This window comes from Ranitomeya imitator, chromosome 5 (assembly GCF_032444005.1).
Source record: "Ranitomeya imitator isolate aRanImi1 chromosome 5, aRanImi1.pri, whole genome shotgun sequence".
Lineage (NCBI taxonomy): Eukaryota > Metazoa > Chordata > Amphibia > Anura > Dendrobatidae > Ranitomeya > Ranitomeya imitator.
The window spans coordinates 705,366,360-705,383,087 of NC_091286.1; the positions used below are offsets into that span (position 1 = coordinate 705,366,360).

Sequence of the window (16,728 nt, forward strand, 5' to 3'; positions counted from 1 at the left end):
AATAACCCCAGCCGTACCCATAACCCGGACCCCATAACCTGCACGGTGTCACCCTAGCCCATAATAACCCCAGCCGTACCCATAACCCGGACCCCATAACCTGCACGGTGTCACCCTAGCCCATAATAACCCCAGCCGTACCCATAACCCGGACCCCATAACCTGCACGGTATCACCCTAACCCATAATAACCCCAGCCGTACCCATAACCCGGACCCCATAACCTGCACGGTGTCACCCTAACCCATAATAACCCCAGCCGTACCCATAACCCGGACCCCATAACCTGCACGGTGTCACCCTAGCCCATAATAACCCCAGCCGTACCCATAACCCGGACCCCATAACCTGCACGGTATCACCCTAACCCATAATAACCCCAGCCGTACCCATAACCCGGACCCCATAACCTGCACGGTGTCACCCTAACCCATAATAACCCCAGCCGTACCCATAACCCGGACCCCATAACCTGCACGGTGTCACCCTAGCCCATAATAACCCCAGCCGTACCCATAACCCGGACCCCATAACCTGCACGGTGTCACCCTAGCCCATAATAACCCCAGCCGTACCCATAACCCGGACCCCATAACCTGCACGGTGTCACCCTAGCCCATAATAACCCCAGCCGTACCCATAACCCGGACCCCATAACCTGCACGGTGTCACCCTAGCCCATAATAACCCCAGCCGTACCCATAACCCGGACCCCATAACCTGCACGGTATCACCCTAACCCATAATAACCCCAGCCGTACCCATAACCCAGACCCCATAACCTGCACGGTATCACCCTAGCCCATAATAACCCCAGCCGTACCCATAACCCGGACCCCATAACCTGCACGGTGTCACCCTAGCCCATAATAACCCCAGCCGTACCCATAACCCGGACCCCATAACCTGCACGGTATCACCCTAACCCATAATAACCCCAGCCGTACCCATAACCCGGACCCCATAACCTGCACGGTATCACCCTAGCCCATAATAACCCCAGCCGTACCCATAACCCGGACCCCATAACCTGCACGGTGTCACCCTAGCCCATAATAACCCCAGCCGTACCCATAACCCGGACCCCATAACCTGCACGGTATCACCCTAGCCCATAATAACCCCAGCCGTACCCATAACCCGGACCCCATAACCTGCACGGTGTCACCCTAGCCCATAATAACCCCAACCGTACACAAACACAACAAACTCTTGTGGAACTATAAGTCCCAGCATAGCCATATCATTTTGGGATTACAGCGCAGAGCACCTCTGCGACACACACCGGCCATTTACAATCCTGCCGGACTTTGTCTCATCACCATAATTATGCCTCCAAGCGCATCCTGAAGCGCACACAGCGCCCCCTGTCTGTAATATGGGTTACCACACCACAACACATACGGGGGGCACCAGATGGACACATATGTGGGGGGCACCAGATGTACACATATAAAGGAGGCACCAGATGGACACATATAAGGGGGCTCCAGATGAACACATATACGGGGGGCACGAGATGGACACATATATGAGGGGCAGCAGATGGACACATACGGGGGGCACGAGATGGACACATATACGGGGGGCACGAGATGGACATATACAGGGGGCACCAGATGGACACATATACAGGGGGCACCAGATGGACACATATACAGGAGCACGAGATAAACACATATGATGGGCACCAGATGGACACATATAAGGGGGCACCAGGTGGACACATACGGGGCACCAGATGGACACTTATGAGGGGCACCAGGTGGACACATACAGTATAAGGGGGCACCAGATGGACACATATACGGGGGCACCAAATGGATAAATATATGGGGGCACCAGATGGACACATAATGGGGCACCAGGTGGATTCATATAACGGGCACCAGATGGACACATATACGGGGGGCACGAGATGGACACATATACAGGGGGCACCAGATGGACACATATACGGGGGCACCAGATGTACACATATAAAGGGGGCACCAGATGGACACATAATGGGGCACCAGGTGGATTCATATAACGGGCACCAGATGGACACATATACGGGGGGCATGAGATGGACACATATACAGGGGGCACCAGATGGACACATATACAGGGGGCACCAGATGGACACATATACAGGAGCACGAGATAAACACATATGATGGGCACCAGATGGACACATATAAGGGGGCACCAGGTGGACACATACGGGGCACCAGATGGACACTTATGAGGGGCACCAGGTGGACACATACAGTATAAGGGGGCACCAGATGGACACATATACGGGGGCACCAAATGGAAAAATATATGGGGGCACCAGATGGACACATAATGGGGCACCAGGTGGATTCATATAACGGGCACCAGATGGACACATATACGGGGGCACCAGATCGCCAGATGGACACATATACGGGGGTCACCAAATGGACACATACGGGGGTACCAGATGAACACATATATGGGGGGCACTAGATGGACACACATAAGAGAGACAATAGATGGACACATACCGTATATACTTGTGTTTAAGCCAAAATTTTCAGCACTTTTTTTGTGTGCTGAAAATGCCCCATTCAGCTTATACACGAGTCAATGGGGCACCAGATGGACAAATATAAGGGGGCACTAGATGGACACATATATGGGGGCACCATATGGACACATATAAGGGGGGCACCAGATGGACACATATATGGGGAGCACCAGATGGACAAATATTAAGGGGCACCAGATGGACACATATACGGGGGGCACCAGATGGACAAATATAAGGGGGCACTAGATGGACACATATATGGGGGCACCATATGGACACATATAAGGGGGCACCAGATGGACACATATATGGGGAGCACCAGATGGACAAATATTAAGGGGCACCAGATGGACACATATACGGAGGGCACCAGATGGACACATATACCGAGGGGCAAAAGATGGGCACTGTGAAGAAACCAGATTATATCTTAATTACTGAGACGACAATGTTTAGCAAATCAATAAGAACTGACTTTTTATATGTATGTTGTCTTTTGGCTTTAAGTGTTGATTTCTGGTTGGTCAAGAAAACAAATTTGTTTATGTAAGCCTGGAATATCGACTTGTAAGCTGATATTTGACATATCATAGTGTGCTCTTATCCTTGATAAATAGTGAGGTCTACTGATATGCTAATTATACATTGTCTAGTCCAGATAGTTTGTTGATTTTTAAAACAGAGCAGGAAAATCTATGCAAATAGATCACATAATCAAACAAAGCAACTTGGTCATCACCATTCTTCCCCTTATCTGTGAGGATGGACTGGAGGACACTGGGTAAATCTAAAAATAATTTACATGCCTCTGTATAAAGAGACTCACAGACAGAGAGACTAAAGGTACTGTCACACTGAAACGACGCTGCAGCGATACGACAACGATGTCGATCGCTGCAGCGTCGCTGTGTGGTCGCTGGAGAGCTGTCACACAGACAGCTCTCCAGCGACCAACGATCCCGAAGTCCCCTGGTATCCAGGGTAAACATCGGGTTACTAAGTGCAGGGCCGTGCTTAGTAACCCGATGTTTACCCTGGTTACCAGCGTAAACGTAAAAAAAACAAACACTACATACCTACATTCCATGTCTGTCCTCCGGCGCTCTGCTTTCCTCTGCTCTGTCAGCGCCGGTCAGCCGTAAAGCAGAGTGGTGACGTCACCGCTGTGCTTTCCGGCTGGCCGGCGCTGACACAGGATGCAGGAGGAGTGCAGAGAAGCAGAGCGCCAGGGACAGACAGCTGAAGGTAAGTATGTAGTGTTTGTTTTTTTTACGTTTACCAGGCCCTGCGCTTAGTAACCCGATGTTTACCCTGGTTACCAGTGAAGACATTGCTGAATCGGCGTCACACACGCCGATTCAGCGATGTCAGCGGGAGATCCAGCGACGAAATAAAGTTTCAGACGATCTGCTACGACGTACGATTCTCAGCGGGGTCCCTGATCGCAGTAGCGTGTCAGACACAGCGAGATCGTAACGATATCGCTGGAACGTCACGGATCGTGCCGTCCTAGCGATCAAAGTGCCACTGTGTGACGGTACCCTAAGAGTGAGAGACAGCCAGAGACAGGACAGCAGCCAATATCATGGCACCATCATGAGGGACACGGATCTATCATTCTACAGGAAACAACCTGGGGGTTTTCGGCTCCGGTTGGAGGAATACAGATCTGCTCCATTGACCATCGCTGAACCATGGATATGTTGGGAGAAAGCCCAGATTGGTCGCCTGGCTCCATGGTGATGTTTGGATAAGCCAGGTTGTGACTCTTGTGTCAACTGGCCTTGGACCTCGTATGGACTCAATGGATTGTCCTCTTCATCAGCTCGTCATTACCTCCTCTCTGTGCTTGTACTGTCAAGATCCCTGCGGCAGACTTACAGCAAGAGTCTGTGCACATGTTACAGAAGGACAGAGAGAGAGGAGCTCTGCGGTGAGCTTACCTGCCGGAGCGCAGTACCTGAAGCACATGACCTCCGGGGGAGTGGATAGAGGCGGGGCCAGACGCCATGTAGCGGCGGTGACCAGCGAAGCCGGAGAGTAGTCTGAACGTGCCGAGGTCAAGCCAGGAGGTAGATTAAGTGCCAAAAGGGTGAGATGTAAGCGTGGTTGAGATGTAGCAAAAAGGTCGGTGAGCCGAAGATAATGGTGCAGTACAAACGGGGCAGACAGGAGGAAAGTTAGAGTATCAAGCCGAAGGTCAGAGCCTGAAATCGACAATAAGCACAGAGTCACAAAGCAAAGCACAGAACGAGAAAGCAGGCCGAGTCATACACAAGAAAGCAAACGGACTAAACAGTGTGCAAGCACACCAGGGAAATGCATCTCTCGGGCTTATCAGAGGGCTAGCCGGCAGACACAGGACTCTCTATTAGCTAACAACAGAAGGATATCAGACAACTATGTGCGCTTCATTATGGGGTTTCATACCCAATGGCCTCAGGTGAGCAAGATTCTGAATAACCATTGGAGGATCCTTACTACTGACACACATAACATAGTAACATAGTAACATAGTTAGTAAGGCCGAAAAAAGACATTTGTCCATCCAGTTCAGCCTATATTCCGTCATAATAAATCCCCAGATCTACGTCCTTCTACAGAACCTAATAATTGTATGATACAATATTGTTCTGCTCCAGGAAGACATCCAGGCCTCTCTTGAACCCCTCGACTGAGTTCGCCATCACCACCTCCTCAGGCAAGCAATTCCAGATTCTCACTGCCCTAACAGTAAAGAATCCTCTTCTATGTTGGTGGAAAAACCTTCTCTCCTCCAGACGCAAAGAATGCCCCCTTGTGCCCGTCACCTTCCTTGGTATAAACAGATCCTCAGCGAGATATTTGTATTGTCCCCTTATATACTTATACATGGTTATTAGATCGCCCCTCAGTCGTCTTTTTTCTAGACTAAATAATCCTAATTTCGCTAATCTATCTGGGTATTGTAGTTCTCCCATCCCCTTTATTAATTTTGTTGCCCTCCTTTGTACTCTCTCTAGTTCCATTATATCCTTCCTGAGCACCGGTGCCCAAAACTGGACACAGTACTCCATGTGCGGTCTAACTAGGGATTTGTACAGAGGCAGTATAATGCTCTCATCATGTGTATCCAGACCTCTTTTAATGCACCCCATGATCCTGTTTGCCTTGGCAGCTGCTGCCTGGCACTGGCTGCTCCAGGTAAGTTTATCATTAACTAGGATCCCCAAGTCCTTCTCCCTGTCAGATTTACCCAGTGGTTTCCCGTTCAGTGTGTAATGGTGATATTGATTCCCTCTTCCCATGTGTATAACCTTACATTTATCATTGTTAAACCTCATCTGCCACCTTTCAGCCCAAGTTTCCAACTTATCCAGATCCATCTGTAGCAGAATACTATCTTCTCTTGTATTAACTGCTTTACATAGTTTTGTATCATCTGCAAATATCGATATTTTACTGTGTAAACCTTCTACCAGATCATTAATGAATATGTTGAAGAGAACAGGTCCCAATACTGACCCCTGCGGTACCCCACTGGTCACAGCGACCCAGTTAGAGACTATACCATTTATAACCACCCTCTGCTTTCTATCACTAAGCCAGTTACTAACCCATTTACACACATTTTCCCCCAGACCAAGCATTCTCATTTTGTGTACCAACCTCTTGTGCGGCACGGTATCAAACGCTTTGGAAAAATCGAGATATACCACGTCCAATGACTCACCGTGGTCCAGCCTATAGCTTACCTCTTCATAAAAACTGATTAGATTGGTTTGACAGGAGCGATTTCTCATAAACCCATGCTGATATGGAGTTAAACAGTTATTCTCATTGAGATAATCCAGAATAACATCCCTCAGAAACCCTTCAAATATTTTACCAACAATAGAGGTTAGACTTACTGGCCTATAATTTCCAGGTTCACTTTTAGAGCCCTTTTTGAATATTGGCACCACATTTGCTATGCGCCAGTCCTGCGGAACAGACCCTGTCGCTATAGAGTCACTAAAAATAAGAAATAATGGTTTATCTATTACATTACTTAGTTCTCTTAGTACTCGTGGGTGTATGCCATCCGGACCCGGAGATTTATCTATTTTAATCTTATTTAGCCGGTTTCGCACCTCTTCTTGGGTTAGATTGGTGACCCTTAATATAGGGTTTTCATTGTTTCTTGGGATTTCACCTAGCATTTCATTTTCCACCGTGAATACCGTGGAGAAGAAGGTGTTTAATATGTTAGCTTTTTCCTCGTCATCTACAACCATTCTTTCCTCACTATTTTTTAAGGGGCCTACATTTTCAGTTTTTATTCTTTTACTATTGATATAGTTGAAGAACAGTTTGGGATTAGTTTTACTCTCCTTAGCAATGTGCTTCTCTGTTTCCTTTTTGGCAGCTTTAATTAGTTTTTTAGATAAAGTATTTTTCTCCCTATAGTTTTTTAGAGCTTCAATGGTGCCATCCTGCTTTAGTAGTGCAAATGCTTTCTTTTTACTGTTAATTGCCTGTCTTACTTCTTTGTTTAGCCACATTGGGTTTTTCCTATTTCTAGTCCTTTTATTCCCACAAGGTATAAACCGCTTACACTGCCTATTTAGGATGTTCTTAAACATTTCCCATTTATTATCTGTATTCTCATTTCTGAGGATATTGTCCCAGTCTACCAGATTAAGGGCATCTCTAAGCTGGTCAAACTTTGCCTTCCTAAAGTTCAATGTTTTTGTGACTCCCTGACAAGTCCCCCTAGTGAAAGACAGGTGAAACTGCACAATATTGTGGTCGCTATTTCCTAAATGCCCAACCACCTGCAGATTTGTTATTCTGTCAGGTCTATTAGATAGTATTAGGTCTAAAAGTGCTGCTCCTCTGGTTGGATTCTGCACCAATTGTGAAAGATAATTTTTCTTGGTTATTAGCAGAAACCTGTTGCCTTTATGGGTTTCACAGGTTTCTGTTTCCCAGTTAATATCCGGGTAGTTAAAGTCCCCCATAACCAGGACCTCATTATGGGTTGCAGCTTCATCTATCTGCTTTAGAAGTAGACTTTCCATGCTTTCTGTTATATTTGGGGGTTTGTAACAGACCCCAATGAGAATTTTGTTACCATTTTTCCCTCCATGAATTTCGACCCATATGGACTCGACATCTTCATTCCCTTCGTTAATATCCTCCCTTAAAGTGGACTTTAGACAAGACTTTACATAGAGACAAACCCCTCCTCCTCTCCGATTTTTACGATCCTTTCTAAACAGACTGTAACCCTGTAAGTTAACTGCCCAGTCATAGCTTTCATCTAACCATGTCTCGGTTATTCCCACTATGTCAAAGTTACCTGTAGATATTTCTGCTTCTAGTTCTTCCATCTTGTTTGTCAGGCTTCTGGCGTTTGCGAGCATGCAGTTTAGAGGATTTTGTTTTGTTCCAATCTCCTCACTGTGGATTGTTTTAGAAATGTTCTTACCTCCCTTCTGAGTATGTTTTCCTGGGTCGTCTTTGTTCGAGTCTAATGTTTTTCTTCCCGTCCCCTCTTCTTCTAGTTTAACGCCCTCCTGATGAGTGTAGCGAGTCTTCTGGCGAATGTGTGTTTCCCAGGTTTGTTGAGGTGTAGTCCGTCTCTGGCGAGGAGTCCATCGTACAAGTAATTCACACCGTGGTCCAGGAATCCGAATCCTTGTTGTCTGCACCATCGTCTTAGCCAGTTGTTTGCATCAAGGATCCTGTTCCATCTCCTGGTGCCATGCCCATCTACTGGAAGGATAGAAGAAAAAACTACCTGTGCATCCAGTTCCTTTACTTTCTTCCCCAACTCTTCAAAGTCCTTGCAGATTGTCGGTAGGTCCTTCTTTGCCGTGTCATTGGTGCCAACATGTATCAGAAGAAATGGGTGGACGTCCTTGGAGCTGAAGAGCTTTGGTATCCTATCGGTCACATCCTTGATCATCGCACCTGGAAGGCAGCATACTTCTCTTGCAGTTATGTCCGGTCTGCAGATGGCTGCTTCTGTGCCTCTCAGTAGTGAGTCTCCCACCACCACCACTCTTCGTTGCTTCTTGGCTGTACTTTTTGCTGTCACTTGTTGCTGTGTGCCCTTTTCTTTTTTGCTTGCTGGTATTGCTTCATCCTTAGGTGTGCCATCTTCATCCTCTACAAAGATTTGATATCGGTTCTTCAGTTGTGTGGTTGGTGATTTCTCCATGGTCTTCTTGCTTCTTTTGGTCACATGCTTCCACTCATCTGCTTTTGGAGGTTCTCTGACACTTTTTGCACCTTCTGTGACCAGTAGAGATGCTTCTGTTCTGTCTAGAAAGTCTTCATTCTCTTTGATGAGTTTCAAAGTTGCTATTCTTTCTTCCAGACCCCGCACCTTTTCTTCTAAAAGGGCCACTAGTCTACACTTCTGACAGGTGAAATTGGATTCTTCTTCTGGTCGATCTGTGAACATGTAGCACATGCTGCAGCTCACCATGTAGGTTGTCACATCTGCCATGTTGCTCCTAGATCCTGCTGACTTGCTGTGTGTTTTCCTTCTTGTGTAATCTACTCAGCCAAGCTCTCTTGCAATAATGTCCTACAGGCAAAAAGGTGATGCTTTCGAAGCAGCTGGTCCCGGCTGTACCCAACGATCTTCTAGCTTAGGGAGACTTCGCTTCTCCCAGAAGGCACCTGGAATATGCAAATTAGCCTCCTGAAGCTTGAATGCCTGGTTTGGTGATGCTTTCGAAGCAGCTGGTCCCGGCTGTACCCAACGATCTTCTAGCTTAGGGAGACTTCGCTTCTCCCAGAAGGCACCTGGAATATGCAAATTAGCCTCCTGAAGCTTGAATCCCTGGTTTGGTGATGCTTTCGAAGCAGCTGGTCCCGGCTGTACCCAACGATCTTCTAGCTTAGGGAGACTTCGCTTCTCCCAGAAGGCACCTGGAATATGCAAATTAGCCTCCTGAAGCTTGAATCCCAGGTTGTTAGTACCAGGCCACTATTGACGGCAAGGAGGGCGCCGAACTTTAGGGACATACTCACCCAGAGCCATTATAGGAGACCTACACAAAGGCTTAATCGTGGTATACTTCTGAGGGGCTCGTTCCCTTGTGGGGATTGTAGCATATGTCCATACATGCGTCCGGTTCGTGATGTTTTTTGTAATCCTGTCGACCGGACGTCACATGAGTTAAAGGCATATATTAATTGCAAAACTACTCATGTAATTTATGCCTTGATCTGTCCATGCCCTTGTATTTACGTAGGTCAAACCTCACAAGAGCTGCGACGGAGGATGCAGGCCCACTTTTCCACCATTAAGACAGCGGCTGCGGACAGTCGGAAGGGTAAGACACTTACCACGGTGGCTTCGCATTTCCTTCTCCATCATGGGGGCAGTTATGCCAATACCAGGATTGTTGGCTTGGAGCAGGTCAAGAGCTTGGGTCGGGGTGGCTCTCGATACAAGAGGCTTTTACAAGTAGAGTCTTGATGGATTTATCAACTCCACTCTATAGCACCTCAGGGTATTAATGAGGATCTCCTCTTTACAGGCTTCCTGGGCTAAGTTTCCTGACTGAAAGTCATACTTCTGGATTCATTATGACGGATGAAATTCTGGACCTGTTTCTGTGTTCATCATGAGGGATGACCTTCTAAACAAGATCCTGGGCACATACGGCTATAATGCGAGGACTTATTCTTACCGCGAGGCGGAATTGATCGTTTGTGCGGTTCATCATGACAAATGGCATTTTGGACAAGATCTCGGCTATATATGACGAAGATATGAGGATTCATCTTCATCGTGGGACATAATGGATGGCTTATGCAGTTCCTTTATTCGGTGTACTTGGACTTTATGCTAAGACATGGACTTGTGGGGATCCCTGTGGGCATTGATTATGATGCGGAAAGGGGGGGGGCTTATTGGGGACGTTAGACTTTGCCTGGTGATTATTTTGTTGCGTCGTTATATACTTAAGGTTCAGTATCTATATTAATATGTATATCTATTATTAATTTGGAATATTTGTTATATTTAATCATATGGATATTTTTGCTTTTAGGATCACTCCCCCAATCAGTTGGGCTGTACTATCCGTATTATTCTATATCAGCTTTAACTGTTCCTGGGAATATTTAAATATATTTTTGTTCCCCTTCCTTCCTCCCCTCTCTCTCCCTTCCCCCCTTTTCCTCTTTTCCGCCCTTGGTATGCATTCGTGCCCATCGGGATCGCTATATCTGTCACTGTTCTCTTGGGGAGGTTTCCTTCTCAATTAGGCTCCTCCCCTCCCTTGTTTCTATGCGGACCGCCGGCAGTGTCATCGGCGCGTGCGCATTGGAACTATATGGGCAGAGACGTCTGCCCACTTCTAGCGTCCTTCCTCTTTTGCGCAGGCGCTAGTAATTGTTGTGTCCACCTGACCTCCACCTCCTATTTCCGGCCTTTTGCTTCCGGTCTTCATCAGTACACACAGCAGCGTCCACTTATGGCTGTACTGCTGGATATAAAAGGATGGCACCTTTTGCGGTAAGCTACTTCCCCTGACGAAGCGGTCCTTTGTCACCGCGATACGCGTTGGGATCTCCCACCATCTGGTCTTGTTCTGCACGTCTGGTGCTGTGCTACCCCTCCTATTTTAGGTAGTATTGGTTTGCTGCGTATATGCTGCTGGAGGATCCTCTTGTGTGGGGTCCTCTCTTCTTTTGTATATATACTTTCCATGGTTAGCATGCATTACTGGGGGCAGTAGGATCTATGCCCTGTTACATTCATGACCCATAGGTTTACATCAGTAGGTGTTTTCTACATGTGTAGGTATATATATTCATACTGAAAATATATGTGCATGTTGGTTATTTCAGCAGTGTTATGTTATATGGTTCAGGGGAGCATCACCTTGTGTATTACTTATGCCATTTATGCAGTGATTGCTTTTGAACAGACCTTATGGGGGAGCTGGTTTTTTGTATTGGTTTTAACTGGTTTTAAATGTGTTTGTTACTAATAAAGTTGTTCCTTTTGGATATATTATATAGATGGTGTGCGGATTTTTTTGGGTGGCTTCTTTTTCTCTCTTTTTTATGGTGTTATCAGCCACTTTTCTTGCACCCCCGCTATTTTGATATTGATTGATTTACATAGTAGTGCGCCAGCTACAATATTGTAGCACACCAGGGGGTCAGACACACAACCAAGACAGATGTATCACTGACAAGGATCCCCAGATGAAGGCGGGTAAATATAGCCCTCCCCAAACCAAAAGGAGGCTATACAGATTAACCCTGAGAGGACAGGGAAGGAACCCTGTCCACAACCATGACATGTACCACAGGTGGGGTAGCCGACCCTGGGAACTCTGGCGTAACATCTGCCATTATCCCGGCTGATCAGTGGAAGGGTGAGACTCTATTGTGCACCATCTTGGGGTATTTTGCTCGTACTCTTCTACATGTTATTTGCCTGTTTTGTGGTTCGATAAAGTATTGCCACACTGTTTTACCCTCACCCTGTGTTGTCTGAGTAGCACTATGCCCACATTAATGGGAGAGCAGGTGTTCGGTGGGACAATCCCTGGTCTATGTGGTTTCGGCTAGCAGACCTCCTGTTTACCCACAGACCAACATACAGGGGGCACCAGATGGACACATATATGGGGGGCACCAGATGGAAACATATATGGGGGTATCAGATGGACCCATATATGTGGGGCACTAGATGGACAAATATATGTAGCAAGTTCAGCACTTTATGCAGGTGATGGTGGTGGCTTTTAGTGAGGTCTGACGAGGGTCAAGTAGGGACAGACTACTCTAAGTGGTCGTGCCATATCAAACTTTTAGGGTGTCATTCTCGGGCGCCAGGAAAGGTCACTAAGGGGTTCCTCCCTAGTCCCTTAGCTGATGTCCTGTATCGGAGTAGCTGTATGGACCACACCCACCTGACGATGGACATTTTTGTGACCTTTTTTGTTCTTAATATATTAGGATTACCTTTGGTAATTTTAACTAATTCAAATAAAAGCGTTTTTCAATTTTTTTTTTTTCATTTTTGGTTGTCTGATTAATAGACCCTTATTCACATTACTGAGGGTATGTGCACACGTTGCAGATTTCCTGCAGTTCCACAGTGTGATTTACAGTACAATGTAAATCAATGGCAAAAAAAAAAAAATGTTGTGCTAATGGTGCGGAAAAATCCACACAGAAAATGCAGCAGATTCAAAAAAAGGACAATGTCAAATCTTTTTGCAGATCTTCTGCATTTCTGCACCCATTCCATAATAGAAATCCGCAGGAGTAACAAAAAGGAAGAAATCCACACAAAAATCTGCAACGTGTGCACATACCAAAAAAATGCGGAGATTCTGACCTGCGTTTTCTGCCAAAAAATGCAGAATCACAGAAAATCCCACAGTCAAATCTGCACACTGTGCATATACCCTTAGGTGTTCTGATCTCTACCAATAACCCTGAGCTCACATCTCCTGATCCGTGACCTTCACATTTGCTGATTCTAGACTCTCATATCATCTGAAACCTCTCCTCCCTGATTATTAACCTCTCCTGATCCTGAATCCATCCCCTCCTGATCTCAGACCCTCTCCAGATTGTGAAGCTTCTACTTTCCTGATCTTGCTGGACCCTCTCCGCTCCTATCTTAGACCCTCACACCATTGAGTTTCTCCTCTTCTGATCCAGGATCCTCACCTGATGCTAGATTAAATCTTGAACCTGGACCCTTTCTTCTCCTGATCCTGAATCCATCCCCTCCTGATCTCAGACCCTCTCCAGATTGTGAAGCTTCTACATTCCTGATCTTGCTGGACCCTCTCCGCTCCTATCTTAGACCCTCACACCCTTGAGTTTCTCCTCTTCTGATCCAGGATCCTCACCTGATTGCTAGATTAAATCTTGAACCTGGACCCTTTCTTCTCCTGATCCTGGAGCTTTTTCTCTTAAGATTCTAGAGTCTAGACTCATCCCAACCAGCCCCTCAGGACAGTGCCCACTCTGTGACCTCCGGGCTCAGGACACCTACCTACAATGGCTGCTCCATGACATCCCGAAGTGAAGATGATAAGTCCCAGGAGCAGAACAGGAGAGCAGGAGAACATCCTGAGCTGTGAGTGTGGGGAGCAGAGAACAGAACAGTGTCTGTAGAGTGAAAGTTGAGGACGCCAAAGAGTGAAGTGAAGCCGAACACAAGAGGGAAGCAGCGTCCTCCTGCCAGATCCATGTACAGGACCAGGGACGGACCGGGACCTAAATTCATCCCTGGCAATGGAAAACACACAGGATCATACCGTACCTGCCTCCTTCCCCAGATCAAGGTCTCTATTACAGATAGCACCCTGCTTACTGTAAATCAAGGCAACTATCTATATAACTTTATGTAAGATTTAATAACTTTGCAATATAACAGATAACTATCACCAGATATACAGTGGTGATAATACCGCCATACTGAGCATTAACCAAAACCTCTGTACTAGACCATACAATGACCATATATTATTAATACCAGTTCTACACCAGTGCTCTGCAGACCGTATACGTGTACTGTAGAGGTTCTCAGAAGTTACGTTTTTACTGATTGTTGTCATTCATTATCCTTTTGCTTTTTTATTCAGCCCAGCGCCATTACCTCTTCTTCCATCCATAACTCAGTCCTGCAAAATATAACACAGCCCCCTCCTCACATTCCCCCACCTCTACACAAGCCATATAGTGCTATAACCAGGGCCCTAGACAGTAATACCGTATATACTTGTGTGATGGAAATATACAGTGGGGCAAAAAAGTATTTAGTCAGTCAGCAATAGTGCAAGTTCCACCACTTAAAAAGATGAGAGGCGTCTGTAATTTACATCATAAGTAGACCTCAACTATGGGAGACAAACTGAGAAAAAAAAATCCACAAAATCACATTGTCTGTTTTTTTAACATTTTATTTGCATATTATGGTGGAAAATAAGTATTTGGTCAGAAACAAAATTTCATCTCAATACTTTGTAATATATCCTTTGTTGGCAATGACAGAGGTCAAACGTTTTCTGTAAGTCTTCACAAGGTTGTCACACACTGTTGTTGGTATGTTGGCCCATTCCTCCATGCAGATCTCCTCTAGAGCAGTGATGTTTTTGGCTTTTCGCTTGGCAACACGGACTTTCAACTCCCTCCAAAGGTTTTCTATAGGGTTGAGATCTGGAGACTGGCTAGGCCACTCCAGGACCTTGAAATGCTTCTTACGAAGCCACTCCTTCGTTGCCCTGGCGGTGTGCTTTGGATCATTGTCATGTTGAAAGACCCAGCCACGTTTCATCTTCAATGCCCTTGCTGATGGAAGAAGGTTTGCACTCAAAATCTCACGATACATGGCCCCATTCATTCTTTCATGTACCCGGATCAGTCGTCCTGGCCCCTTTGCAGAGAAACAGCCCCAAAGCATGATGTTTCCACCACCATGCTTTACAGTAGGTATGGTGTTTGATGGATGCAACTCGGTATTCTTTTTCCTCCAAACACGACAAGTTGTGTTTCTACCAAACAGTTCCAGTTTGGTTTCATCAGACCATAGGACATTCTCCCAAAACTCCTCTGGATCATCCAAATGCTCTCTAGCAAACTTCAGACGGGCCCGGACATGTACTGGCTTAAGCAGTGGGACACGTCTGGCACTGCAGGATCTGAGTCCATGGTGGCGTAGTGTGTTACTTATGGTAGGCCTTGTTACATTGGTCCCAGCTCTCTGCAGTTCATTCACTAGGTCCCCCCGCGTGGTTCTGGGATTTTTGCTCACCGTTCTTGTGATCATTCTGACCCCACGGGGTGGGATTTTGCGTGGAGCCCTAGATCGAGGGAGATTATCAGTGGTCTTGTATGTCTTCCATTTTCTAATTATTGCTCCCACTGTTGATTTCTTCACTCCAAGCTGGTTGGCTATTGCAGATTCAGTCTTCCCAGCCTGGTGCAGGGCTACAATTTTGTTTCTGGTGTCCTTTGACAGCTCTTTGGTCTTCACCATAGTGGAGTTTGGAGTCAGACTGTTTGAGGGTGTGCACAGGTGTCTTTTTATACTGATAACAAGTTTAAACAGGTGCCACTACTACAGGTAATGAGTGGAGGAAAGAGGAGACTCTTAAAGAAGAAGTTACAGGTCTGTGAGAGCCAGAAATCTTGATTGTTTGTTTCTGACCAAATACTTATTTTCCACCATAATATGCAAATAAAATGTTAAAAAAACAGACAATGTGATTTTGTGGATTTTTTTTTCTCAGTTTGTCTCCCATAGTTGAGGTCTACCTATGATGTAAATTACAGACGCCTCTCATCTTTTTAAGTGGTGGAACTTGCACTATTGCTGACTGACTAAATACTTTTTTGCCCCACTGTATATACATATATATATATATCATGTAGATCTCACTTGCATGCATACTCCTTTACAATCATATATACTCATATAAATGCAGATATATCTAAATACTCGCTAGTTTATAATCAATTGCTCAACTTGACCACACGAGCTAGGCCAGATGGTTCCTTGGTACTTTCCAGACACCCAAGAACCGGAACTTAGGCCAGATGTCTTGAACTAATGTCTAAGAATCCTGCTGAATAGCAGGATAAATGTGACAGCTACATTTTAGTTGCTTAATCAGCATTCATATGTACATTAATCACAATATTCCATATATATATATTTAGATAAATAATAACAGAGGAGCTAGACAATATGGTAATTAACTAACCACCCCTAACCACCTCCTTTCTATATGCAATTATAAATCCATGTATGTACAATAAATCATCACTATTGGTGGAATGTTATTGTCACAATATTGTGCAGTTTCATTCTTGAGCGCTCAAAATACTCAGTCTAATTGGGAACGACACAAACAGGGATAGATTTATCCAAACCAAATTTCCATAACACTTGAGCCGAGTTTTTCCATCATATTTTTTATGCTGAAAAAGCTCCCCTCGGCTTATACTCAAGTCAGGTTCCTACAAGACAGAGAGGGAGCGGCAGCGGTGAAGCAGCGGGTAACAGGAAGCAGGAGCGGGCTACTGCGCTAGCACCTGTGCCCGCTGCTAAAGAGAAATGAATATTCACCGCGTTCGCAATGAATATTCATTTCTCTTTAATAGCGGACACAGTAGTCACAGCCTCCGGCTTCCTGCAGCGGCCGTGCGATCACGTGTGCCCACTA

At 45.8% G+C, this 16,728-nt stretch overlaps 1 long non-coding RNA gene across 1 annotated transcript in view; it reads right to left on the reverse strand.

Annotated features, from left to right (window-relative positions):
- Positions 1 to 13,683, reverse strand: part of LOC138680993 (uncharacterized) — a 41,846-nt gene extending 28,163 nt beyond the window's left edge. The window contains exon 1 of the long non-coding RNA XR_011321868.1: positions 13,554 to 13,683. This is a non-coding gene — a long non-coding RNA (uncharacterized lncRNA). The remainder of the gene's footprint in view (positions 1 to 13,553) is intronic.
- Positions 13,684 to 16,728: the final 3,045 nt, after the last annotated feature.